The sequence below is a fragment of the Herpailurus yagouaroundi genome, unplaced genomic scaffold, assembly GCF_014898765.1.
Source record: "Herpailurus yagouaroundi ecotype Mexico unplaced genomic scaffold, PumYag 29, whole genome shotgun sequence".
NCBI classification, from domain to species: Eukaryota; Metazoa; Chordata; class Mammalia; order Carnivora; family Felidae; genus Herpailurus; species Herpailurus yagouaroundi.
This window is the reverse complement of record NW_024412377.1, coordinates 29,141,560-29,168,636: the sequence shown is the minus strand read 5'-3', so window position 1 is coordinate 29,168,636 and position 27,077 is coordinate 29,141,560. Positions and strand designations below refer to the sequence as shown.

The 27,077-nt window shown below is 43.7% G+C and overlaps 2 long non-coding RNA genes across 2 annotated transcripts in view; one reads left to right on the top strand and one right to left on the bottom strand.

Annotated features, from left to right (window-relative positions):
- Positions 1-27,077, top strand: part of LOC121043580 (uncharacterized) — a 51,083-nt gene that overhangs the window by 9,820 nt on the left and 14,186 nt on the right. The window lies entirely within an intron of this gene.
- On the bottom strand, positions 19,033-27,045 carry LOC121043587 (uncharacterized). Its single transcript, XR_005796929.1, has 2 exons — positions 26,833-27,045; positions 19,033-19,321 (listed from the first exon to the last, which is right to left on the bottom strand). It is a non-coding gene; the product is annotated as an uncharacterized LOC121043587 (long non-coding RNA).

Below are 27,077 nucleotides of genomic sequence, written 5' to 3'. Positions count from 1 at the left end.
GGTGTTCCATAGATTTGCTATTAATAAAATAAGCTCAAAATTGTTCATGGTAAGAAGAACTCTGATAAAACCCGTTATCCTGTATTACACTGATGCTTGGGAACTTCTTTCTCTTTGAATGGGAATTGTCCTAGAATTGAAGGTTGTCTGTCTGGGCAACTTCAGTCCTCTTGGACTCTGGGACCATCGTTGAGTTAGGACTTGTGTGTAGGCATAAATAGGCAACCAGCTCTCTGGTGTGAGGAGTGTGTACATAGGTGTTTGAACCTCAGTTTTTTCATCTGCAGAATGGAGGCAATTCTGCCTACTTCACTGGGTTTTTGAAGGGCTTTAAAATGAAGCAATTTTTAAAAAGGTCTTTACATTATGTTAAAGGAGTGATAGAAAAATGGGAACTGATCAACACAAGGATTATGCTAGTGGTCTCTATGCTCTGCAAATATTTATTCAGTGCCTTGTTTTTCTTTAAAATGGAGATGATGATATTGACCTACTTCAAAAGGTTGATGAGAACAACTAATTACTGTTGGTAAAACACTTTGAAAACATTGAGTGCTATCTATGAAAATGCTAAATACAGACTTCCTGATGCAGTTGAAAGGATTAATTAGGGAATGTTTGCTTGAACCTTGATCCCCTAATGAAAGGTGTTTCTCCTGTTGCTATTTTTGTGTTAACTATTATTTTGTGCCACAATTTGTTAGATAGTAAGTGTCATGTCTGGCTGGTTTTTAACTGTCTCCAGACGGAATTTTGATAATTTTTCTTTGAGAGATCAAATGCATTTCACATTGTAAAGTGTCTTGTCCAAGGTCATTCAACTAGACTGACCTTTGCTTATTTTGGGCTGTCACTTACGGCTTCCTAGATGTTCTCATCCAAGCCTCTCTTTCATGTTCTGCTTGAAATATTGTACTTAGTGATGGATTTTTAATACTCTAACCCTCTATCTCTCTGAACATTTTTTTTTTACCAATTACAAGAAAAAATTAAGAAGATTTTGAAAAAAATTGCTCTTTATTTAAAAAACTTACTGAGAATTAGGATTTACATGAGAATAAAAGGTTGTCCCTTCTCTTTTTCATACTTAAATTTGTAGGCATACAGGCTTATTCTCCTGTTTTATTCTCTTAATTCTCTTGGTGGCAAAAGGGACTGCCTTTAGACTATCCTCATCCCGAAGGGTATTTGATGAAATTTCATTTTCCCTTCTTTCTAATGGATACAATTGCTCCAAGCCATTTTGCAGTGTTCCAATATATTGTGAATGATAATTGTGTCAAAGAACCCACGTGATTTCAGATGCTGGAGGAAAGGATATGGGGCAGCTCACAGACTCTGTGGGGAAGCTACAGGCCATGAACGATGGCCAAATCATGTTGGAGAAGTGCTTCCTCTGGAAACCAAATCCTATGGCTCGTACTGTTTATATTCCTGACACTGGTACCACCAGCTTCTGCCACCATAACTGTCATTGCTGCCTCTGAAAATCAGACGCTGCCATTGCCACCACTAACACCCATCTCCACGGTAAATGTGGGCAGCCCTTCCTCTTTTATTTTTTTATTTTTTATTTTTATTAAAAAAAAATTTTTTTTTCAACGTTTATTTATTTTTGGGACAGAGAGAGACAGAGCATGAACGGGGGAGGGGCAGAGAGAGAGGGAGACACAGAATCGGAAACAGGCTCCAGGCTCTGAGCCATCAGCCCAGAGCCTGACGCGGGGCTCGAACTCACGGACCGCGAGATCGTGACCTGGCTGAAGTCGGACGCTCAACCGACTGCGCCACCCAGGCGCCCCCAGCCCTTCCTCTTTTAATTAAACTCTGAGGGGAATGAATGGAGCCATAGGAAGCCTGAGAAATCCAGGGCCTGGCATTTCCAACTTCTATAGTGGAAAAGGGGCTATCTCTGAGGAGTGCAGATGGGCCTGGGGAGGGGTGTCCTTTAGACACTGGGAAGAAGTTCAGACACTGGGTGGCCAAGAGGAATGACAAATGTCCAATAATCTAATAGGACTGTAGTCTGTAAATATGTGCATTTGATTCCTTATATTTACCCCTGGAAGAAATATTTAGATGTTTTTAATTTAAAATTTTTAAAGTTTGTTTGAGAGAGCGAGTGAACAGGAGAGGGGCAGAGAGAGACAGACAGACAGACAGAGAATCCCAAACAGGCTCCTCACAGTCAGCACAGAGTGCAACGTGGGGGCTTGAACCCACGAACCGCAAGATCATGACCCCAGCAGAGACCAAGAGTCAGACACCTAACTGACTGAGCCACCCAGGTGCCCCTAATTTAAATTTTTTCATGTTTATTTATTTTGAGAGAGAGAGAGAGAGAGAGAGAGAGAGAGAGAGACAGGACATGAGCAGGGGAGGGGCAGAGAGAGGAGATTCAGAGCCCAATGTGGGGCTCGAACCCACCAACCATGAGATCATGACCTGAGCTGAAATCAAGAGCCAGACACTTAACTGACTGAGCCACCCAGATGCCCCAAAGATGTTTTTAATTTTAAAGATATCTTTTTACTTTTTCTGTTTACAAAGGCTAAATTCTGCTTGGGATTAAAAAAAAAAAAAAAAGCCTCCGTTATTAATCTCATGGTCTTTAATGAACATCTCACACATAATTTGTATACAGATTTTCTACAGAATATTTCCTGTTAATATGGCATTAAAAATCCTCTTGATGGCATATTTGAAAAATAATTATCATAAAAGTCAGTAAGGAGGAACAGTGGACTTCTTTATTATTATCAATAGTCATTTCTGTTTTTTCATTCCTTTGGTTTGTGTCAGCAAAAGATAGCAACTGGTGCCCATGCAATGCCAGAATTCTAACCAGCTCCGGATTAGTTGATTGCATTACTGTGGTTTTAACACCCACTGGCTTTTCTGTAAATCTAATTACTGATTTTATGGTTCTCAACATTGCTGATGGTGAAAGATTTTTTTTTTTTTTTTACTTTTCTTTTTTCCTGAATACAGTGCCTAGCTCCACCAGAACCATGACAGTATGTTGGTGACTTTTGCAAACCAATAATGCTATTTGTAAAGTTTATCAACAATATTCCCTGTGGCAATCTCTTCAAATCTCAGTTTTCAGAGTTCTCATTTGAAACACATTTTGAATTCTTTCAGTATCAAGATTCCCAATATTTTATTTTATTATTATTATTATTATTATTTTTTAAGTTTATTTATTTTGAAAGAAACAGAGACAGCATGAGAAGGGGAGGGACAGAGAGAGGAAGAGAATCCCAAGCAGACTTCATGCTGCCAGGGCAGAGCCCGACACAGGGCTTGAACTCATGAAACGAGAATATCATGACCTGAGTCGAAACCAAGATTCGATGCTCAACCAAATGAGCCACGCAGGCACCCCAAGATTCCCAATATTTTTTTTTTTTTAAATTTTTTTTTTCAAGGTTTATTTATTTTTGGGACAGAGAGAGACAGAGCATGAACGGGGGAGGGGCAGAGAGAGAGGGAGACGCAGAATCGGAAGCAGGCTCCAGGCTCTGAGCCATCAGCCCAGAGCCTGACGCGGGGCTCGAACTCACGGACTGCGAGATCGTGACCTGGCTGAAGTCGGACGCTTAACCAACTGCGCCACCCAGGCGCCCCAAGATTCCCAATATTTTAAAGTAAATTGTACTGGTACTGAACAGGTACCCATGTGGCTTGCCACACAAAATGGACTACTCTTGTTCAGTTCAGATATTTGTTGCTCAGCTCTCCTGAAAGTTTTGCAAAGAATTTTTGGTTTTGTTTTCATGTAATGGTGGAGGCAGAGAAAGCTTTCAGAATGGAGACGCTGTAGATGTCAACTGCTTCATAATGAATGTTTGTTCATTCATTAGCATTTGACAGTTCATCTTTACTCAACAGTATTCGATAGTATATCCAGACAGGCTCTGTTGAACTCTCGTCATGAATCAAAGTGTAACTGGTAAAATTGAAAACCTTAATCTGGTTGGGGTGCAAATTTTAAAGATTTTTTTTCCCCAATTGCTGCCCTAACTGTACTAGACAGAAGCACCCTTGCCCTTCTTTACCTATACTCTGAGATCCCACTGAACGGTCTGTGAGAGCTCCCATTTATTCCATCAAGTACTCAAAATTCCCTAATTAGGCACCCAGTCATGAGTTGTGCCTAGCGAGTACCAAGGAGCATCCCTCATCTCCTGGTGGCCTAATGCCAACAGAACATTGCAGAGGGGGAAAAAAAATGAATTTTAAAAATTGTAAAGATGCTTCTAACCACCAAGAAATGAAGGGTGTCCCACCCCTGCTTCTCACCAGTGCTCACTAGGCAAATGCACATGATTAAGTGCCTGGTTAGGAAACTTTGAGTATCTGACAAAATAAACTGGAGCTATTACAGGCCGTTCAGCGAGGTCTCCGTTTGAAAACGTTTGGCTTACAGATCAATAACTCATAAGACTGAAATGGCTCTGAAAAAAGTTGGTCTCTGATCTATGAGGGTACTGTGGTCTGGGAGGCTTGAATGGATATGGAGAGGCGTGTTGGGTTATTCTGACATAAAAGACTTTGTAGGATTCTTGAAGAAGCTATGTTGGGCCCTTCTGGGCTCCTACCAAATAGGAGCCACATATCTCTGTATCATGTATAATTAATGTTTTAAAAGACATATTAGGGGTGCCTGGGTGACTCAGTCCATTAAGCGCCTGACTCTTGATTTTGACTCAGGTCATGCATGATGTCACCGTTCATGAGTTCAAGCCCCACATATGGCTCTGCACTGAGTGTGGATCCTCCTTGGGATTCTCTCTCTCTGACTCTGCCTCTCTCTCTCTCTCTCTCAAAATAAATAAGCTTAAAAATAAATAAACAAAAGACAAATGGACTGTTGGTTATTGGTAATATATTTTATTTTGGAACAGATCCACGTTGGTTTGGTTTAAAACACAAAATTCTTCTCTTCCGAGGAGAATGTGTTGTAACAGGATCCGTCTATTGCTGCAATAAATATTGATCACCTGCTATGTGTGAGGCACCACGTTAGAATACATACTGTTTCTCTCTAATACACACACACACACACACACACACACACACACACACACACACACACGTGTTTGTATATGAATCTGTATATAGAGAAAACATACATGTACAAAATTGGTGGTAGCTATTTAGCACAGGGAATTTACTAAATAGGTAGCACATACTGTTGAAGCTGCTCATATGAGAGTCACTCTGCCTTGTGTGACCCCTTGAATTATTATCTCATATAATTACTTCGTTCTTCTTATTTGGGTTTTGGCTCCCCACCGAATTTCTGAGCTTTAACAGGGCTGGACTGTAGAGCAGGCTCTGCCCTCCCTCCACTCATTACTCCTTAGCGGTAATTAGTGGATAGATTGCTGCTAAGCATCAAACAGGTGCAGACATTTAGCAGAGGGTAGGGTTACATTTCTCCAAAAGCCGTGCCTTTCCCGCACATTTTGAAGGCAACGTGTTGACAGTACAGAACGCAGATGAAAAGACGTTGGAGGAAAGTATACACATTACACAAACTTTCGTGTGCGTAGCAATCACCTAGGGATCTTGTTAAAGAGTAGATTGTGAATCAATAGGCCTGGGGCAGGGCCTGAAATTGTGCTGGTAACAAGCTCCCACGTGATGCCGGGGCTTCTGTGTGGATCAGACTTGGCTGATGCAAGGTTATATGTAATGGCCGCATTAGGGACCAGACTCTTACAACCCTAGATAAAGAAGCTAGAGCGCTTCCCCTAGCCATGGCCACTCTCCAGGCCACCCCCGCCCCGCCGGGTCAGCACCCCAAGTTCGCCCGCCTGTAGTCGCGCCTGGCTGGCCTATGACAGCTGTTTGCAAGGACCTGAAAGGCTTGCCTCTCCCTACTCTCCGAGTCGGAGTCGGAGCGCAGCCGCCCGGTGAGCGCCGCCGCGCGGGCAGACGACGCGACTCACGTGGGACATCTCCAACTGCTCCTCCTGGAAACCCGGCAGACCGGTTTTACCCGTCCTCGTCCAGAAGTGGCTACCGATCCAACTACAGGCAACCGGAGGAGGCCGGCGTCCTTCCTCCATCCGCCCCCCGCCTTCCCCAGTCACTTCTTCATTTTTCTACCTGACACTCCCGGAGCCGCAGAAAGCGAAGACCCAGCACAGCAGCTGGCCGAGCACCGTCTCCAGCGACGTGTGTGAAACTGTTCAACCCCAAACACAAACACCAGCCACTGACATGTTTTAAGAAACGCCACAGTTGGATGACTGCGGAACCAAAACAGACCAAATGGGGAGGCAAGAAGGGAAAGCAATTGGCCCAGTTCGGTTGGAGAAGCGGCTCGTGTTACACTCCCTTTGCCAGTTAGCGTCGTGGGCGTTTGTTGCTGTGTTAATTACAGTTCTTCCCCGAGTCGGAGGCGAGAACAGCCCTGGTGGAACGGTTTCAAGTGGAGCGTTCCGCCAGGGGGAAAACAACTGCCTTTCTCCCCAGCTGGGGAGGGATTCCCAGCAGGCATCCCACGGTGCGCGCTGTGCGCCCGCATCGCCGGCGAGGCTCCGACCGCGGGCTTCCGGGTGCGCTCGCAGACGGAGCCTCGCGCGCTTCCACCGCGTCCGGCTGCCCTGCCGGCCGAGGCAGAGGAGGAGCAGGTCTGCTGGCGTCTCCTGAGAGCACGCCTGGGGCCGGCGAGAGGGCGCACTTCTCAATTCCTGGTTTTCTCTAAGCGTTCCGGGGGAGCTCCCGGAGTGGAGGTCTGGCACGAGAGACTGCCCGTTTCATCTTTGGATGGACCCGGGCAGGGTGGGCGCGGCTGGTTCTGAAGGAATCAGGGACAAAAGTCAGATAGTGCCGCAGGGTGGGAAGTAGGTGCAGACAAAATGACCTGGCTCCAAATCCTGCCTCTGCCCCTCATTAAATTTATGTGACCTTGGGCAAGTTGATACTTTCCTGTGCCGCGCTAATTCTCCCCTTATGTGGTATCGACTATGTTGCAGGACTCTTCTAAGCACTCAGTCCTCACAACAACCTTATAAAGAAGCACTTTTTAAAATTGCCGTTCCACAAATGGGAAAACTGAGTCCTAGAGATGTTAACCGCACAGCGGATGAGTGGTAGGGCTGGGATTGGAAAGGAAAAGTCACGCTCTAACCATTACGCTAAACTGCACGTTAAGCGATAATGCGTATGTATGTAAAGTACCTGGAAAATAGGGAGGGGGTGGCTATAGGCACATACTCATCAAACTGATCCTAGCTAAGATGTAATGCACCCAGTATTGATTTACAAGGGAAGTGACCGAGGGGGGTGAGGGCCCACGTGGTTATGGGAAATCCATCAGAGGCAGCTGAACAGGGATTGGGGAATAGGAATATGGATCCCAGCTCCAACCCCATCAATGTGTCACCCTCATCCCCACCACCTTGCCAAATGTGTCCACAGCCCAGACACGGCTAAAGACCCTAGAAAAACAATTAGAAGCCATAGGGTCAGAAAAGTCCAGTGAAAAGGGGCCTGAGTCTGTGAGTCTATACTAAAGCCACCTACCAGCTCAAAACAGTACAAAAAATACTAAACTGTTGGTTTTCCTGCTATTTTGAAAAATACATTTTTCTACAGTGCTATTTGGGCCTTTTACGAATAAAATTCTTGGAAATGACTCAAAAAATGCAATCCAAAAGCCATGGTATGCACTTGTAACTGTCATATGTACACTGAAGGGCTGGCACAGATGTCTGAGACAATATATGGGAAGTGCTTTAGAATAAAAGCATTAGGTAATAATATTTTAAAAGGATACCATACATGTTTAGATTGTAATAATCTTCCTGAGAGAATTCTGTCAATAACACGTCGCTTTCCCTCAGAGTTTCATGTCCCTCTTGGTAAGACGGTTTTTAAAATAGTGCAGTCAGGGTGGGAAAGGGGAAGCCTTATTCATGGGCTCTGAGGATCAAGACGTGAACATCTCTGGGGGCCACTGTTCTGCCTGCCACACACCCCAACTGCTTTGGTGGGAGGCATAGTCTTAATTCAGAAACATGCTCAGCACTTACTCTGTGAAAGGTACTATTAGCAGGGACTCCTGAGTCTCATAATCCTGTATTTGAGTGCTAGCTCTGCCACTTACTAGTTATGTGATTTTGGGCCAGTTACACAACCTTTCTAACCCTCAATCTCCTCATCTGTGAAATGGGGATAGTAATAGTACCCACCTTGTTTTGTTGTTTGAATTAAATGAGATAATGCTAGAAAACATTTAGCACAGAGCCTGGCACATAGTAAACACTCAATGAATGTTTTGTTTATTATTACTAATCTGTCATGAGGATTGCAAAGATACATAATGCATGGTGTCTGGCCTTGTGGAGTTTGGGGAATACAGCATACTCCACATGTAACTGTGAAGTCAGATAACACACAGGAACAGATAAAGATGCAGAACAGTATCCTACTAAAGTGCTAAATGGGGTACTATAGACAGTAAGTGCTATTGAGTGAAGTAAGATATTTTCAGTAAGCAGGAAAGGTAGGAATGAAGGAGGCAGGATTGGTGTTGGGACTAAAAGAAAGGTTAAATATAGACAGGTAGAGGGGGAAATGTCGGGCACATGAGCATATACATGACAGATTACAAGGTGACAGTAAATAAGATGATTTACTTGTCATCTTATGGAATGGAGGGTTTGTGTAGGGGTGTTCATTCATTTCCACTTTTCTTCCGGAGTGTTTAGGGAAGGAGTGTACTATCGGATTTGAAGGGACCAGACTGGAGGGGCTTGAATACTAGGCTATACAGTTAAGATTTTTTTCCCGGTGGTAGCAGAAAACCTTGGGAAGTTTTAGAGCAGAGGTAGACTCCTGGTGGAAGCTGTGTTTAGGAAGGTTGATCCAAGAGTAGTAAATGTAGGATTGGTGGGAGGAGAACTTGAAGGTAGGGAGAGCTGTTGGGAGATGTCTTCAGTGGTCCAGAGAGTAGTGACTGGAGGAGATGTGATAGCAATCAGCTTCAGAAAAGGGGACGGACGAAAGAGACATGACAAAGCAAGAACAAAGAAAAGAGGGCCTTAGTGACACAGAGGGAATGGGAACGGATATAAAATTCCTGGAAGTCTGGTAATGGAAATAATAGAAATGAGAAATGAGTTCATTTTGAGTGTTGCTGTGTTTGTTGAAGATGCTGGCAGGTCATCAAGTGGCACATGTCCAGGAGGCCACTGGAAATGTGGAACTGGAAGAGAGAGGTCAGAGCTAGACAATGAGGTTTGGCCATCATTAGCAGAGAGGTGGTGGCTGAAATCCTTCACTCCGGCCCCCTAGGTTTTCATGGTCAAACCCGTGTTAGTGCCCACATGGGTGGATTCCTAGCCTCATCCCTCTTTTCCTCCCCCTTTATGGGCTAAATTGTGTCTCCCCTAAATGCATATATTGAATCCTATCCCGCAGTCCCCCAGCAGGTCACTGTACTTGGAGACAGTGTCTTTAAAAAGGTAATTAAGATCAAATGAAGTCGTCGACCAGTGCCTTTAGAGGAAGAGGAGATTAGGACAAAGACACACACAGGGGAAAGGCCACGTGAAGACATAGGGAGAAGATTGCCATCTACAAGCCAAAGAAAGAAACCAACCCTGCAGGCACCTTGTTCTCCAACTTCTAGTCTCCAGAATCGTGAAAAAATAAATCTCTGTTGTTTAAGCCATCCAGTCTGTGGCATCCTGTTATGGCAGCCCTAGCAAACGAATGCTCTCCTCCAGGGACCAGCGTCCTTGTACCTCCAGCCCATCTGAGCTGAGGGCGCTCCATGCTGCCCACATATCCCTCTGCTTACATTTTAACAGCCTGTTTCCTAGCCCCTGATTATCTGGATATGGTGTGGGTGGTATTTAGTAAGCTATCAGGAATGTTGTCCCCTGTGAACTAAAAACAAGGTTATCCTTCCTTGATAACAGTGATATCTTGGGAGGCTCCCCTTGGTGGGGACTCTGGTGTACAGAGCAGAGCTTGTGGAAGAGAGAGTTGGTCAAAGACGCCTTTCTGAGTACCCAGCTTACAGCTGTTCGAGGACTGTTCTGCCACCTGTTCCTAAGGCTGTCTCTGGCAATAGATTCTCCATGTGCCTTCCTCCGAAAGCATGCTCAGAACAGAAAGAAATGTGTCCCTTCTCATTAGTAAGACAGAAAAATGAGTTTTACTGCACTTTGTAACTCATACTTTTTTCTTTTTATTTAATAATGATTCTAAATCTTGGTGGGGCCCTATTTTTCAAAACACAGAATAAAATACATGGGGGTTGAAGACCAAGTTAGCACTTAAAGTAGCCCTCAGAGGAAACAAACTGAGTGATATATTCGCACAACCACCTACAAAGAGCTTATCTATGAAAGGATAGAATAACAAGTGTCCAGAAAGCTCCTGTTAATTCACCTGGACAGATTCCAAGTCCCATCTTGTAGACCTGTGACAGAGAAATATTCAGACCAGGACCGTGTCCTTGCTGACTTCCGTGTTCGTGAGGGCTGGCCTTTATGATGGATTAAGGCCCTTATTCTGAGGAAGATGCTGATGAAGTGTTCTCCATCTTCACAGAGGACAGAATGAGAGCAACTGGGCTGAAGGTGTAGCCAATAGAGTCATCCTGTCAGAAATAGAAATCCTGCTTCTAAGTCCATTTTAAGGTCTGCCTAGGTTGTGGTTGTGCTCTAGCTCCCTCCTCTGGGCTCCCGCAGTATTACCCTGCATTTTCCACAGTCTCTTTACTACTACACTGGTTGTTTATGTTTGTTCCTACCTGGAGCCTGCGAACTCCCAAAGGGCATGGCTCCTGTCCATCTCTCTGTCCCTCTGCCTCAGCTGAATATTTCTAGCTGGCACTAGGTGAGGCCTCAGTGGATGGTGACTGGCTCTGTCCTTTGAAAACTTTTTGTGTTCTGGAGACTGTGTGTGTGTGTGTGTGTGTGTGTGTGACAGAGAGAGAGAGAGAGAGCACGCAAAAGAGCAAGAGGGAGAATATCAAATAAGCACATGGAAAGTGTAGCTGAATATCTAGCATATGTTGATAATTGATACATACTTATTGACTGGTTGACTGAACAGGGCCTGTGAAACAGGTATTTGCTAAAGGGAGAGGTGTGGTTTCCTCTGTAGAGATTTTTAAAAATATTTATTTATTTTTGAGAGAGAGAGAGAGCAGGGGAGGGGCAGAGAGAGAGGAAGACAGAGGATCTGAAGTGGGCTCTATGCTGACAGCAGAAAGCCCGATGCCGGGCTTCAATCCATGATTGAAGGTTATATATCTTCATAACCTGAGCTGAAGTCAGACGCTTAAGCAACTGAGCCTCCCAGGTGCCCCTCTAGAGATTTTTAAGCAAAATGATAGTGATATTTCTGAGCTGGGGTGTGAGCAACCTGCTGAATGCACATTCTTTTTTCTTCTAGACCTAAAGGGTGATCGCAACCATGAAGCTGTGTACTGGATATACATAGCTATCATTTATTGACTCCTACCATGTGTCAAGTGCTTTGTACATGCTATTTCACTGACTTTTCACATGCTTATTTAGATGAATATTGTTTCCCCCAATTTTACAGATGGAGAAATGGAGATTCAGAGAGGTTTGTTTATTCATTCAGTCAACCATATTTATCACTTTCTTGCTATGTGCTGAACACTGTGCTGGGCTCTAGGGATACAACAAAGGGGAAGGAAAGTGTTTCCAGGGAACAGGATATGCAAAGGCCAGAGGTGAGAACTACCATGATCCTTGAGAGTTAATTCTGGCTGGAATACAGATTTTGAGGAGAAATAAGGCTGGAGAGTTAAGCAGTGACCAGATATTAAGTATTATCATGAAAACCTTAGACTTGGGGTGCCTGGATGGCTCAGTTGGTTAAGTGTCTGACTCTTGATTTGGCTTAGGTCATGATCTCACAGTTTGTGAGTTCGAGCCCCGGGTCGGGCTCTGTGCTGACAGCATGGATTCTGCTTGGGATCCTCTCTCCCTCTCTCTTTGGCCCTCTCTGGCTCTTAAAATAAATAAATAAACATTTAAAAATAAATAAATAATAAGATTGGACTTGCTTTTAAGGCAACCCGACAGAGGATGAAGGCGGTGGTGGCTTAAATAAAGTAGGAACAGGTTAAGGGACTTATCCAATGTTGCATGACTAGAAAGTGGTAACTTGGGGTTGGAAATGAGATTCCATCTAATTCAGAAACTCATCCCATGTTATCAGAAAACACTTCCACAAACTGGAGAAGAAAAGGTGGTGACTTATTTGTGGTTTTCTACCAATATCCTCTCCCTACTCCCAGCCCCTCACAGGCTTTCCCTTTTTTTCTTTTTTAATATTTCCCCAGAACCTGCAATGGCCCAGAAGAGGGTGTGTCTTAGCCTGGGGACCAAGCAACATTTGCTGGCACCAAGGAACAGTTCTATGACAGCTTCTTGACTGCCTCTTGACTGCTTTCCACCCCTGTTCCTGGGGCTGACATTTCTGTCCATTACACATCAGCACAAGAAACAACCTGACTGCCTGCAGGTGGTGGGGAAGCTACATCTGGGCGTCTTTCGCTGCCTTCCTAAAACATGAGAAGAAGAACCAGATTCCCACCTTGAAAGAGGAGGTTTTTGCGGGGGGTGAAGAGGACGAGATGCTCATGTTCTCTTCGCTGCCATTCGTGTTCTTGGGTGGATTCGAGGTGCGTATGCTTGTGCACTGTTTTTTCCGTGTACCTCCTCAGTAGACGGCTCCCATTTTGCCAATGTTTAACTAAATCCGCATGCCATTATTTCGTATTTTGGAACCCCAAATGTTAAATCGCTTTCATGGTAAACAAAATGTTTTCAATAATTGCTCAGGAGAATTTGGAAAAATCAGCTTGTTCTCTCCGTCTTTATATTTTCAGCAGGATGCTTGTCTTTGTTCTTCTTCTTTTTTTTTTTTTTTCTCAGTATAGTGTAGTGGGTGAGGGTGCAGTCTCTTCCAGAGTTCAAATCCTGAATCTCACACTTTCTAGGTAGGTGACCTTGGGCAAATTATGTAACATTTCTGTGCCCCCCCCTTCCTTATCTGTAAGAAAGAAGTAATAATAGTATCTGTCTCACAGTATGATTATGAGGTTGAATGAGTTAATTAGAGTATGTGGCACATAGTAGGTATTTCATAGTGTCAAGCTACCATTATTATTCATTAATTACTTTGCATAGTTTTTTTTTTTTTTTTGCGGGGGGCGGGGGGGATTCTAATCCTCAGCTCCAAATATGCTTTTAGGAAAGCTTTGGAGAGATAAGTAGTATAGAACTTCATCCTGAGCACCCTGTCCGTGTGAAGTCCATCGGTGTACAAGGTGATGATTATCGGATGAGGCTTCCCTGAGGATCGAAAGAGGGAGGTACAGTTCTGCTTTGCTAAAGCTTCTGAGAATATTCAGAAGCCTTTGCAAAGGATGAAATAATATCCTATATGTTAACACATGTCACATCGATCATCCCCAGCAAACTTCTGGGTTAGCTTATAGCATGAAGCCCAGTAACAAATTGCAGAACCACAGATGATTTAAAAAAAAAAAAAATGTAGATAATGTTCATTGTATGAGTAAACTTCCATAGCTTTTCCAAGTCACAGAGGAATGTACCTTTTGAAAAAGGTAACTTTTGAACAAAGTTTTTGTTACAGGTCAGTTAATTCTTTAGCTCTGCATATGAGGTGACTTTTATTTTCTTCGGAAACAGCTTTAACCAGAAAGCGCATGCCTAAGTGGAGGGAGAAGGCTGCCCTTTGATTCTTCTAGATAGAGGCTGTGATAAACAAGTTCTTGACAGTCTGCACTGCCTGGGAATGTGCAGGTGACTATGGAGACAGCCGTGGAGGCACAAGAACGGGCATATGGTCCTCACTGGCACAGCATACCAAAGTAATTAAAAATGTCTTAAAATGCAGAAACCCCCTAAACTGTAAAGTATATCATGGTAGATGTCAAATTAGCATTTTCTGCCTCTTTTAAACAATGCCATAATCTCATTAATCTGCAGAAGGAACCAAATGCATGGACTCCAACCAGTTGGCTGGACATATGTTGCATATTGGACTGGCCATTTGGTTGGATCTGATTAAAGTGGAGAAATTGCATTTTATTTTGGGCACTGAACCCAAATCTGGATCTGCTTATTACTTTTTGAGCTCCCTTTTTAAAGTGATAGGTTTTTAAGTGCCAAAAATTCAGTACCAACTTGCGTTAAAAAAAAAAAAAAAAAAGCCTATAAAGAAACTACACAGAGGAAAAGGACAAGGAGTGGAGATGGAAACATAAGGCTGGCTTCAGATCATTGGGATATATTAAATATCAGCATTCACAATATTATACATTAGAACTGTCAAACCCACAGGCTCTCGCTCACTTATGGCAAGGTGGCTCAGTTGATCAAAACATCTTATTTATTTTGCATGGTATCATATACTTTTAAGCCTTTTAGCACAGCGCTTTGTTTTAAAATTCTTTATTAACAAGTATGAAATTTTTAAAATTCTAAGTATATTTGTAAGCAAAATGAATGTATATTGTTTGCTTGCACGGATGTACCCACTGTCTTAGTCAGTTTGGGCTGCTGTAACAAAATGCCGTAGATTGAGTGGCTTACACAACAGAAATTTATTTCTCACAGTTCTAGAGCCTAGAAGTCTGAGATCAAGACACCACCTGATCTGGTGTATGGTGACAACCTGCTTCCAGGTCTGCCTTCTTGCTATGTCTTCACACAGTAGACAGAGAGCTATCATCTCTCGTGTGGTGTCTCTTCTTGTAAGAGCAGTAATCCCATTCATAAGGGCTCTACCCTTACGACCTAATCACCTCCCAAAGGTCCTACCTCCAAGTATCATCATACTGGTGATTAAGACTTCAACAGATGGATTTGGGGGGACACATTATCGATCCATAGTGCCCACTGAGATTTCCCAAATATTCGGTGTGTGCTTAGCCCCCTGTACTAAGCATTGTAAGAACACAAATTTGCATGGGACGCGGTAAGGTATTTGTGATTAGGGCAAGTTCACGAGTAGCTCACATGCTGGGCAGGGTGTGTCATCTTCAGAAAAGTGCCAAGGGCAAGGGGATTCAGAGGAGGAGGAGATCATATGTGGTGTGTATTTGTGGGGAGGGGTAGGGTTCTGACAGGCAGACGTGGGAGCAGGAAGGTGATTTGCAATCTCAGGAGTAAAGGAAACACAGGAAACTATGTAATGGTGGCCACTGGAGGATAAATTTGGAAAGGTGGATGTGGGGGATCATCTTGTGGAGACGATGCAACGGCAGATCACAGCGTGGTGGGCAGCAGGGGGATGCTGAGGGTTTTTGAATAGAGGAATGACGACTGGACCTGTTCTCTAGGATGAATAACATGGCAGTATGTGATGCATGGGACAGATCGGTGAGAACATCAGTTAGGGGATGATGACGGCAGACTGGGTGAGGGGGGAGAGTCCTCATTTGAGGAAGGGGGTGAAAACAGAGAGGATGAGAAGTTAGAATTACTGTGAAAACAGAATCCACAGGACACAGACACTGAGTGACTGCTGGCTGATGCAGCAGGATCATAGGACCTCAAAATTGTCACTTTAAACAATGATAATCAAAATTGTCACTTTAAACAATGATATTCATTACACATTCATAGACAGGCTAGTTTTCATAAAGCACTCTGGTTGACTGAATGCCCAACAGACAAACTTTTGTTCTATTAAAAATGTCTTTTGAAATGCTAAATCTGGGGCCCCTGGGTGGCTCAGTCAGTTAAGCGACCTACTTTGGCTCAGGTCATGATCTCATGGTTCGTGGGTTTGAGCCCTGTGGTTGGGGTCTGTGCTGACAGCAGAGAGCCTGGAGCCTGCTTGGATTCTTTCTCCCTCTCTCTGTGCCTTTCTCCTGCTTGCATTCTGTCTCTCTCTGTCTCTCAAAAATAAGCAAAAAACTTTTTAAAAAATTAAAAAAAAAAAAGAAATACCAAATCTTTCATTCCCTCAGACTAAGGTAAACTATGCCTGGGGCAGAATAGATGTGGGTGAGACAGGGAATAGGGTTCATGTTCTGTTTTAAGCTGTCTAACACTGCACCGCAGAGACATTCTTGTTAGCTTGTTCAGAGATGAGGAAACCTGACAGGAGGACCAGAAGCTGGAACTGTCCCTACGACTTAACAATGCCACATGCATTCTTCCATGACAAGCTTTGAATGTTTTTATAAGGTCTCTACACTGACTTTTTTCATTCATTTTATAAGAATTTCTGCCAAGATGGTGGCTAGAGTGGAGAAACATGTTGGTAAGGATTTTAAATACTTCAGTTCCAATAATCTTGCAAAATCTATATGGATTTTTAGAAGCAAAGAATGCTACTGTTGGGCATTTGCTGGCATGTGAGAGGTCCTCAAGTCGATGGAAGAAAGAGGTTTTCCCTTTTGAAAGAGTGTTCTTTTGACCCATGCCCTAAATCCATAGTTCAGATACAAGCAGGTCTCAGTCTTACAAGACGTAGTAGTCATTTGATTTCATTATTCTCTCTTTTTGTGGCAGTAGAATTTTCTGAAAGGAAATGAGACCTCTGAGACTTGGCATAGAAACGGTAAATTAGAAATCTATCCAGGAAGACTTCTTTGCATTTAATTAAGTGACACTCTCTAGGGACTTAGCAGCGTATAGAGTAATAAACCCATCACACAGAACTGCTAAATATGTGGTCTTTAGTACCAATTTGTGACAATCGTAGTAAGATTCTAGTGCTATGTGAAAACATGCAGAAATGAATATGTTTGAAGAAATACTTGCTAGCATTTTTTTTTTTTTTTGGTCTTGATATTGTGACTCTGAGACAAACATGAATTAAAATGAGTTGCCTGAGTTCAAGTGAAAGTATCAAAACCAACACGAACCTTTTGTGGTTTTTCTTACGATGGGGGAAAAGCTGCGGAGGAGAAAGAGTCCTTTCTGCCTCATGACGGGGAAGTTCTAGGATAACTTCTACATTGTTCTGTGTGACTCATGACTAATGACTGTGTTGGAGTATCAATGAAGCTGTGAGATCTGTTCCTAGTCCTGTTGAATCTTTTAGGGATTTCTTTAGAAACTCTCTAATACACTGGGCAGAAACAGCTTATAGAGGTGGGGGAGCTATAATGTTGGAATTTAACTTGACATTGCTCAGTTCATATAGACCTGCCCACCTCCTTGCAGAAAGGACTTGCCATAAATTATAGGCTAGTAAAGGTGTGTGTGTGTGTGTGTGTGTGTGTGTGTGTGTGTGTAACTAGCATTTTAATGAGATGTGATACAGTTCCATTTCCGGTTTTATGGGCTTATTTGATTACAGTAAACACTGGAACTGTACCTGGTTTTGATGTTGTCACTTTTTTTTTTTTCATGCTTACTTATTTTTGAGAGAGAGAGAGACAGAGTGTGAGCAGGAGAGAGGCAGAGAGAGAGGGAGACACAGAATTCGAAGCAGCCTCCAGGCTCTGAGCTGTCAGCACAGAGCCTGACACGGGGCTCAAACCCACAAACTGTGAGATCATGACCTGAGCCGAAGTCGGACGCTCAACCAACTGAGCCACCCAGGCGCCCCTGTCACTGTCTTTTTTAAGGGTCTTGCATCCTTTCTGTGATAGGTAGATTCATTTAATGACAGCTTGGAAAATTTTAAAGCATTTGGAAGATTTTTTTTTTAAACTGGCTTAAAACATTCACTCCCTATTAAAAGAGGAGAGGAACTTATGAGCTCATTTGTAGATGATGAAACCTAGTTAAATGAGGCATTGAATTAGCACACCCCCTAGTGATGTTAGTGGCAGGAAGAGCTCAGCTTGGGGGCTCTAGGGTGACTGGGATCGGGGTACTGGCGTTGCCTCTTCCTTCCTACATGATTCACCTTGGGCAGGTCTTCTAGGCCTCTGAGCCTCAGTTATCTTGTATGTAAAATGGGGATATAAGAGGTGAGAGAATGCATGTAGTGGCCTAGAACCATGTCTGGTACCTGGCTGGAGCTTGGTAAATATTAGTGGTCGTGAGCATCATTCCAAGCCTGATCCAAATTCCCATGTACAGATGGCCTCGCATGCTGATGTTGACTGCACCTACTTCTGACTGTAATGGGGATACTTGGCTGCTGATTTGGGCAATGGGCCTTAACGTCCAGCTTCAGTCTGTCCCTTATGATTCCTTTCTCCTTCTAGATGCCTCCATTTTAAGTTTAAGTTTTTTTTTAATGTTTATTTTTGCGAGAGAGAGAGAGATCAGAGGAGGGGCGGAGACAGAGGGAGACACAGAATCCGAAGCAGGCTCCAGGCTCTGAGCTGTCAGCACTGGGCCTGACACGGGGCTTGAATTCACAAAAGGTGAGATCATGACCTGAGCTGAAGTCGGACACTTAACCGACTGAGCCACCTGGCACCCCTAGATGCTTCCACTTTCAATTCTCTTTGACTACCCTTGGGTCAGAGTAGCCTGTGTCAATATGTCAGTATTTAAATGGGGCAATGCTGCTTCTTAGACTAGAGCCTCATTTGGAGAATTGTGTAATCTTGAGCCAGAAGGTAGAATGGGCTTTGAAGCCAGACACATTGAATTTGAATCTTAGTTTCACATCTTATGATCTGAGGAAGCCTAGCCCAGGGAGCCGGCATAGCCCAGTGATTTCAGGCTTGAGTTGTAGAGTAAGACTGTGTATGGTGAAATCCTTATTCCCTAGATAAACTACATAATCTCCCTGAGCCTCCGCTTCCTCATCTGAAAAATGGGGTTAAAATAATCTTTACTTCATAGGATTAGTTCGAGGACTAAATGGTACTACATTAAGCGCTCAGCTCAGAATTATAGTGGGTACCCAATAAATATTTGTTACCAGTAATATTTTCACATATGGCCATGGGAAGCTATTTAACCTCTCAGAGACTCAATTGTTTCACTTGTGAGATTGGAAGAGTTCCATCAGTCTCATAAGGATTGGGGAATAGATGTGATAATGTACATAAAGGACATGATGCATAGTAGATTCCTGATAAATGAATTAGCTATTTTATTACTTCTGCAAATTAGCCTTCATGCTGGAGAGCCCTCACTGGCCAAGCGCCTTCTGTGACCAACTTCATGCCTTTCATTTGCTGCCAAAGGTGAACCACATTCCCTAAAGAGCTGACATCTTTCCAGAGTGGGTTCTGTTCCAGGTATCACCATGAGAGCCAATCCCTGCCCAGGTGGGGCCTATGTAATTGATGTGCACACAGACATGGCTCCTCAGGCCGTGGTGGGGCCCTGGCCTATGAGGCTGCTGCATTTGATTTCTGTGGGTCAACAAAGAAACATCTGAAATTAAATAAGCATGTTAGTCATGGCGGGTTCAAGTTGCTGTAATTAGCTTCTGTCTGGCTTGCTGTGGCAGCAGCAGGCCCGTGCTTCTTACTGCAAGACAACACTGGTCCCAGAGCTCTGAGGAGAGCTCTGAGGGTGCTGTAGCTAAAAGCCCTTGATGTTGATGCTGCAGGACAGATGCTGGCAAAAGCCTCTTCCTGTGGTGGTGGTGGTGAGTGCTGGGCCTTTAATTTTTCAGGCTACAGAGAGTTCCTGAGCAAGCTATTAGGCCTAGCATTGGGAATATACTGATGGGCTCGACATGGTCTTTGATGGCAAGGAATCATGATGGGGGCAGAGGCAGGGATAAACACACAGAGACCAGGGGCAAAAGGTGATTACATCTTTCTCGCTGGCTTCAGGGATGAAGCCACTTTGGGTTCACACCACTCTTTTGGTCTTGCTGGGGGGATGTCGTTGATCCAGGTGTGGCTACCTGCTGGGCCCCAGACCAGCTTACGTGTGTCTCAGTGCTCCCCTTGGTTTTTCTACCTGCACAGGCCTAGCTTCTCTCTCTCCTCAAAAACCCTGAACTACCTGGGCACCAGCGTGGCCTCCCTTCTTTCTCTTTCCTGGAAAGTTAGCATGTTTTAGACTGAATTATAGTCTCTGTATATCATTACCCTACAATCTGCCAAATCAGTGATGCATTTAATCATAATGATAATGATGATTAATAATAATAACAATACATCACTTTGGTAAAGTTATTTTGATTTGTCAGAGCAAATTGTATTTTTAAAAAAATTTTTAATGTTTATTTTTGAGAGAGAGAGGGAGAGAGAGAGAGTGGCAGAGTATGAGCAGGGAAGGGGCAGAGAGAGAGGGAGACACAGAATCTGAAGCAGGCTCCAGGCTCTGAGCTGTCAGCATGGAACCCGATGTGGGGCTCGAACCCATGAACCGTGGGATCATGACCTGAGCTGAAGCTGGACGCTTAACCGACTGAGCCACCCAAGTGCCCCTGTCTCATTTTTTAAAGAAGTTGCATATTCATCACCATCAGGCATGTGAGTACCAACTATGTTTGTCAGCTTTGGAGGTACAAAGAAGCATAATACGCAATACCCACCCACTCACCCTCCATCCTCCAAGGGGAAGCAGTGTGGAAAGTAAATGAAAATAATATGAGCTTTGTCAACCTCTTTGCTACTTACTAGCTCTGTGACATCTGTCACGTTATTTAACCTTAGTTTTCATGTCCATAATATAGGACTAATAATAGTACTTCTTTGTGTGTGTAAATCTCATATATAATCCTAGTAAAAGAATTAGGCACCCTGAACGTGCTAGGGACTTTATTGTAAGCATAATCTCTTATACCTTACCAAAGCTCTGCAAGGTAAGCATTACTATTCCCATTTTACAGGTGAGAAAACTGAGGCTTGGAGATGTTCTTATGTGGTAAAGCTGGGATTCAAACACATACTACACTGGAGTTTATGAGGCACTAAGCCCAAAGGAGTGGTATAAGCGGTGAGAAGTGGAGGAATGCAGAAATGAGCTCGAGAGATAAGTGCCTGATCATTCTGAACATGTTTTTGTTTCCACCCTATTTTTAATGTTATGGACTTCTACTTTTTTTTTTAAGTTTATTCATTTATTTTGAGAGGGAGTGAGAGAGAGCAAGTGTGAGCAGGTAGGGGCCAAGAGAGGGAAAGAGAGAATCCCAAGCAGGGTCCATGAGCTTAGCACGGAGCCAGATGCAGGGCTCCATCCCATGAACTGCAAGTTCATGACCTGAGTAGAAATCAAGAACTGGAAACCTAACTGACTGAGCCACCCAGGCGCTCCTGCACCTTCTAATTTTAACAAGACATCAACAGCACTTAAGAATACTATACTGGAATAATTTGTGTTTGTGTATTTGCATGTATTTAGACATTCTTTCAGTAAATGCTAGTGTGAGATATTTGTATTCAAAGGTTTGCTCAAATAAAGGGGGCATTTTGTTTAAAGGGCAGCATTTTGGTGATAAAAGACCAAACACACTCTTTGTGACTCACTTTTGCATCAGTGCCCTCTGGTGGTAAATCTTAGAAATCATTTACCTCTTGCAGTGTGTACCAACTAAAGGGGGAAAAAAACTCCTGAATTTACCCACGATCTTTCTGACTCTTTTGCTAAAATATTGGCCAGTTAATGCCAGCTTCTTTATTTTTTGTATAAAAATATCTTTATGAAGGTCCAAAACTTGTAAGAAAGAGGTGACTTTTTACACAAACATTAGCTGTGTTTGCCTTTAATGATTTTGGGTAAATATTTGGGAAAATATTTTGAAATCAATTTCATGTTATGTTATGTAAATTAATGTCAAGGGAAGTAAATACTGCCAAGAGATCTCTACTTGCTGCCTTTTCCTTAGAGTCATTTTAGAGAGTGTTGTACTGGAATAAGCTTTTCATTTATTTAAATCTTTTCCTCCATAAAATCCACTAAAAACAAACAAACAAACAAACAAGATATCCAAGTTGGATTTTTCTTGTGCTTGTTTGGAGTCATTGTTGCAAAGCCCTTGGTTAAACGCTGAAAATTCTACTTTTCCTCTGATGCTCAGGAATCTAAGGTTGGATTCACTATCGTGGAGAGTAAATTGTGGAGAGTATCATTCAGATTTCCATATTTTCTCCTAGGTTCTCAAATGTGGCATCTAATTCTGTGGTCCAAAGGATACCCTGGATAGTGTTCCTCCAAAACAGATGATATGAGCAGGTGCTACTGGCCAGCCATTGTGTCAGGTGTTTTACATCTTGTTTCATCTTCACAATCCTTTGAGGTCTGGTTTTCTAAAGAAAAGGACACAGAGAACCTAAGTGACTTGCCACCCAGCTGTTAAGTAGCAGATCTGGGATTCAACCTCAAGGCTCTGACCTCTCTCGTCTTATGGTTTTGCCTCCTTCCTGTGTAGGACTCCAAATGCTGGGTGGTGTTCATAGGCAGCTCTAACTCCAGACTGAAACCGTGACCTTGGCTGTGTGTCACGTTCCCTCCGGGGAGAGTAGCAGTGGGGCTGATGTGTTTTGTAAACAATCTAGGTTGACATGTGCCAGTGTCACCTCTATGGGGCCACAGGAAGCAGAAAGCTCTGCTTTGCCCCCTACCAATAAGTTAAGATAAATAAAATGGATGACCTGAACTCAGGACGGTGGGATTTGCAGTCACACCTGTCCAGACTGGCAGGACTCCTTTAAACACAACCACCTCTATGGCACAAGTTGGAATTCTCCATTCCCCTCAAGAAACTAGACCAAACCCAAACTTGCATCTTACCTGGTATCTCTCTTGGTCCCTGATTTTGTTACTCATTTGCTCATCATGGGCTCATCCTGTCCCTGAGATTTGATACACTTTGGTGCTTTCCTGCTTAATGACGTTAGCTCCCAACTGCAATTCTGCCTCCCTTTCTTGGAAAAAGTACTTTGTAAAAAATATTTACAATCCTAATCTTCTCACTTACTGATACACTGTTGGCAGGAGGGTAAATAGACTCTTTGGAAGGCAATTTGGCAGTTGCTGTCCCGTAATTTCACTTCTAGGAATTTATTCTATATAACTACTCATGCGTCTGTTCAAAGTTACATTTAAAAGAATGTGCACTGCAGTATTGTTTGTACTAGCAAATAAATAAATAAAAGGAAAACCCCTCTGATATCCATCAATAGGATACTAATTAAGCAAATAAAGGCTACTTGATTCCATGATATGTTTATACTATAGAATCAAGCAGCTGTTAAAAACATGACATGGTTGCATGTGTTAATATTTCCCAGATGTACGGCTACAAATGGCTCTACAGTATACTGTTCAGTTTAAAAAACAAGACAAGTTGCAGAACAGTGTATATAATAGATAAACTTTATGACTTGGCATCTGCATAGGAAAAATATATGGAATGATATATACCAAACTCTTAACAATAGTCTGGGACTGGGAGTGGGGCTGGGATTGAGGAAGGATCAGAATAGGGTGCAGGGAGTGCCTATAAGATTCAGGATTATGTGAATTCTTAAAAATAAGCATGTGTGAGGGACGCCTGGGTGGCCCAGTCAGTTAAGCGCCCGACTCTCTTGATCTGGGCTCAGGTCACGGTCTCACGGTTCGTGAGTTCAAGCCCCGCACTGCGCTCTGTACTGATAGTGTGGAGCCTGCTTGGATTCTCTCTCTTCCTGTCTGCCCCTCCCCTGCTTGCGTGCTTTCTCTCTCTCAAAATAAATAAACCTCAAAAAAATATATAAGCATGTGTGAGTTTTGGAATTAAAAAGCTAATGCTTTCTATATATTAATTGTAGCAATAACTAAAACAATTCTGCCACAAATGTAGACGACAGGTAGGACTTGAAGTCCATCTGATCTAGTACTCCCAGGACTCCCTATTCTGCTCACAGGTTTCAGATTTCCCTTGGCCAATGCCCCTCGCCCCTCCCCTCGAGCTTGCCTTAGGAGGATCTGAGCACCCAAGGGTGTGACGGCTGGACAGAGGTCAGCAGTGGCAAGTAGCCACTCTCTGCTACACTTTGCATGCCTCCCCTCAACTCTGCTGTAGGCCTTTCGGGTATATCATCATGGATAGGAATTCACAGTGAAGAAGGAAGGTGACATGGCAGTAATAAGTTAGAAGGCATCGTGGAAGACCAGTTCCGCAAACCGGTTCCCCAGACCTCAGGTGGGAGCCCCAGTCCCCAGAGAAAGGCTAGTCCCCATAGGTTGACAGGTCACTGTGACTTCTGAGCAGGCTGGCATGTTCAACATGTGCCAGGCTGGGGGCTGACAATACCAAGGCATGCCCTGAGTCCTAGAGGAGGTGGGGTACCAGGTCAACAGCTAAAAATCAGGTATAAGGAAGAAAGTTACACAGAATGGGCCCAGGGTGGGGAAGGGTCTCACGAACAAAGTGGAAGTTCTCTAAGAGTCTTCTTGTAGAAGGTCGGCATGGGTTTGGGGCTAGCCCTGAGTACACAGGGAAAGGGAAGGCTCCGGCTCTGTAGGGAGAGAGGGCGTGCAGAAGTGGCAGCTGCAGATAGCCTGAGACGTGGGGAATTTTGTCTCTTCTGGTTTCCAATTACTCCAGCTTCTTGAAAAAGTTTTCTTGAAAAAACCGAGTGTGGGTGTCGGGGTTGGATGGGTAGGAGGGGACTGGCTTAATGAGCAACAGAAGCTGCCATATATTACCATCAGGACTACATTATTCTTTTCATTTGGAATCCTGAAAATGATAAGTACATAAAGACCTCAAGGACTTTATACATTACTGATTTTTCAAGAGACCAGAACATGAAATAGTGCCCTAAACTTCTGGACTTTCTGGTGAATGTTTTTTCTGTCATCATCTCTAATCACCCTCACTTCCAGCCACACTGGCCATGTCACTGTTCCTTGGACATGCCTCAGGGCCTTTGCACTGGTTCTTTTTCTATGCCTATTCCACTCTTTCCCAAGACAGCTACATGCCTAACTTCCTCACCTCCTCCAAGGCTGCTCAAAAGTCACTTTCTCAGGGAGGCCTAACCTGACCATCCTATTTAAAAGAATTTTTTTTAAGTTTATTTATTTATTTATTTATTTATTTAATTTACATTTAAAAAAATTTTTTTTTTTCAACGTTTATTTATTTTTGGGACAGAGAGAGACAGAGCATGAACGGGCGAGGGGCAGAGAGAGAGGGAGACACAGAATCGGAAACAGGCTCCAGGCTCTGAGCCATCAGCCCAGAGCCCGATGCGGGGCTCGAACTCACGGACCGTGAGATCGTGACCTGGTTGAAGTCGGATGCTTAACCGACTGCGCCACCCAGGCGCCCCTAAGTTTATTTATTTTTGATAGAGAGACACAGAGCATGGGTCGGGGAGGGGCAGAGAGAAGGAGACACAGAATCCAAAGTAGGCTCCAGGCTCTGAGCCTTCTGCACAGAGCCCGACAAGGGGCTTGAACTCACAACCCACGAGATCATGACCTGCGCTGAAGTCTGACGCTTAACCAACTGAGCCACCCCGGTGCCCCTGACCGCCTATTTTAAATTGCACTCCAAATTTCCTTTCCTTTGCTTCCCCCCTCCCCCCTAGTGAGCACTACAAAATTTACTTAGTTTTTAGTATTTTATTGCCTACCACCATTCTCAGCCTCCTTCCTGCATCCCAGAATGTAAACTCTGTGAGCAAGCATAGAGGTATTTTTTGTTGTTGTTTGTTTTAGGGTTTTTTTTTTTTTTTTTGGTCTGTTTTGTTCATTAACAAACACCCAGTGCCTAGAAGAGTACCTAACACAAGAAGTGTTCTGTATTTGTTGAATGAATGAATACACTGTAGTACAAGTGGTAAAGGACTTGGGATCCTTTGGTCATGGAATGCTGCCAGATATGTAGAAACCATTTCCGAAGCACTTCCAAAGACCTACTTTCTTTCTCCTCATTCTACTCCCAAATCCCTATGGATTTAAGTCTTGGCATTCAGCCCAGGAGATATAATTACTGGCAAAAGTTGAGTGAAACAGTTAAGAGCATGGATTTGGAGTCAAGGAGACCCAAATTTGCACCTAAGCCTTTCCACCTACCAGCTGTGTGACTCTGGGGCAATTATCTTCCCCAAGCCTGAGAATGAAATTTGTATGTGAATACACAAACCCTGGCATTAAATGTGCCGTTAAATGTGGTACTTTACATTATCAATGATGGAGATACATGAAAGAAATGGAGCACTGAATTTTAAAAGGGCAGTTTCCCCCATCATAGTCATTTAAGCTGCCTTAGATGAAAATATTGGGGGAAACTCACCACATTTCTATTTAATTTAAACATATCAAGAGATTTTAATAGATTCCGGGGTTTTCCTTCAATAATATGAACTATTTTTTTTTTTTTTAAAGCTCACGTAGGGATACCTGGGTGGCAAAATTGGTTAACTGTCCAACTTCGGCTCAGGTCATGTTCTCACGGTTTGTGAGTTCAAGCCCCAGGATGGGCTCTGTGCTGACAGCTCAGAGCCTGGAGCCGTTTCAGATTCTGTGTCTCCCTCCCCCTCGCACTCTGTCTCTGTCTCAAATAAAAATAAACATTTAAAAAAGAAAAAAAAAGCTCATGTAAGCACAGCGTCTTGGAGTTGGGTTAGGTTTTTGAGCCTCGGCTCTCCCATAAGGTGCATAGAAACTGCGGAGGCACCTCGTGCCTGGGATGCAGCGCATGGAAGCAAGCAGAGAATATGCGTGGTTCCAACATCGGGAGCCAGGTTACCGGTGCAGATGGAAAAGAGCAAAATGCAAAATCTGTGGTTCCGGTGAGGGATGCCAAGGCAGAAAGAGTTTGATAAAACGGATGAAAAGTGAGCCAGAACCAAAGCCCGCGCAGGTGGCTGTGGCAACTTTTTATCTAGAGCCCAGGACTCCGGGAAGAGACAAGGAGATGGGGGAAAAAAAGAGCTACCTGGACCAACCTTCCTGTCTGAACCAACCTTACCTCCTCAACAGCCCAGAAGAGGGCTCCAGGGTAGCCGTCAAAGTCTTTTTCCTGACGCCTCCTCCATTGCTTGGCCTCTTCCCTATCCTGCTTCCCCTTCTCCTTGTTAGTTTCTCCTGGGAGGCTTCTGGAGCCTTGCCTCAAAAACGCACTTGCGCCTGAGTTTTCGAGTCCACGTACGCTTCTAGAAAACCCCGACCCAACACAGAAGGCCTCGCACAGCTTTGCTTTTGTAACAACTCAGC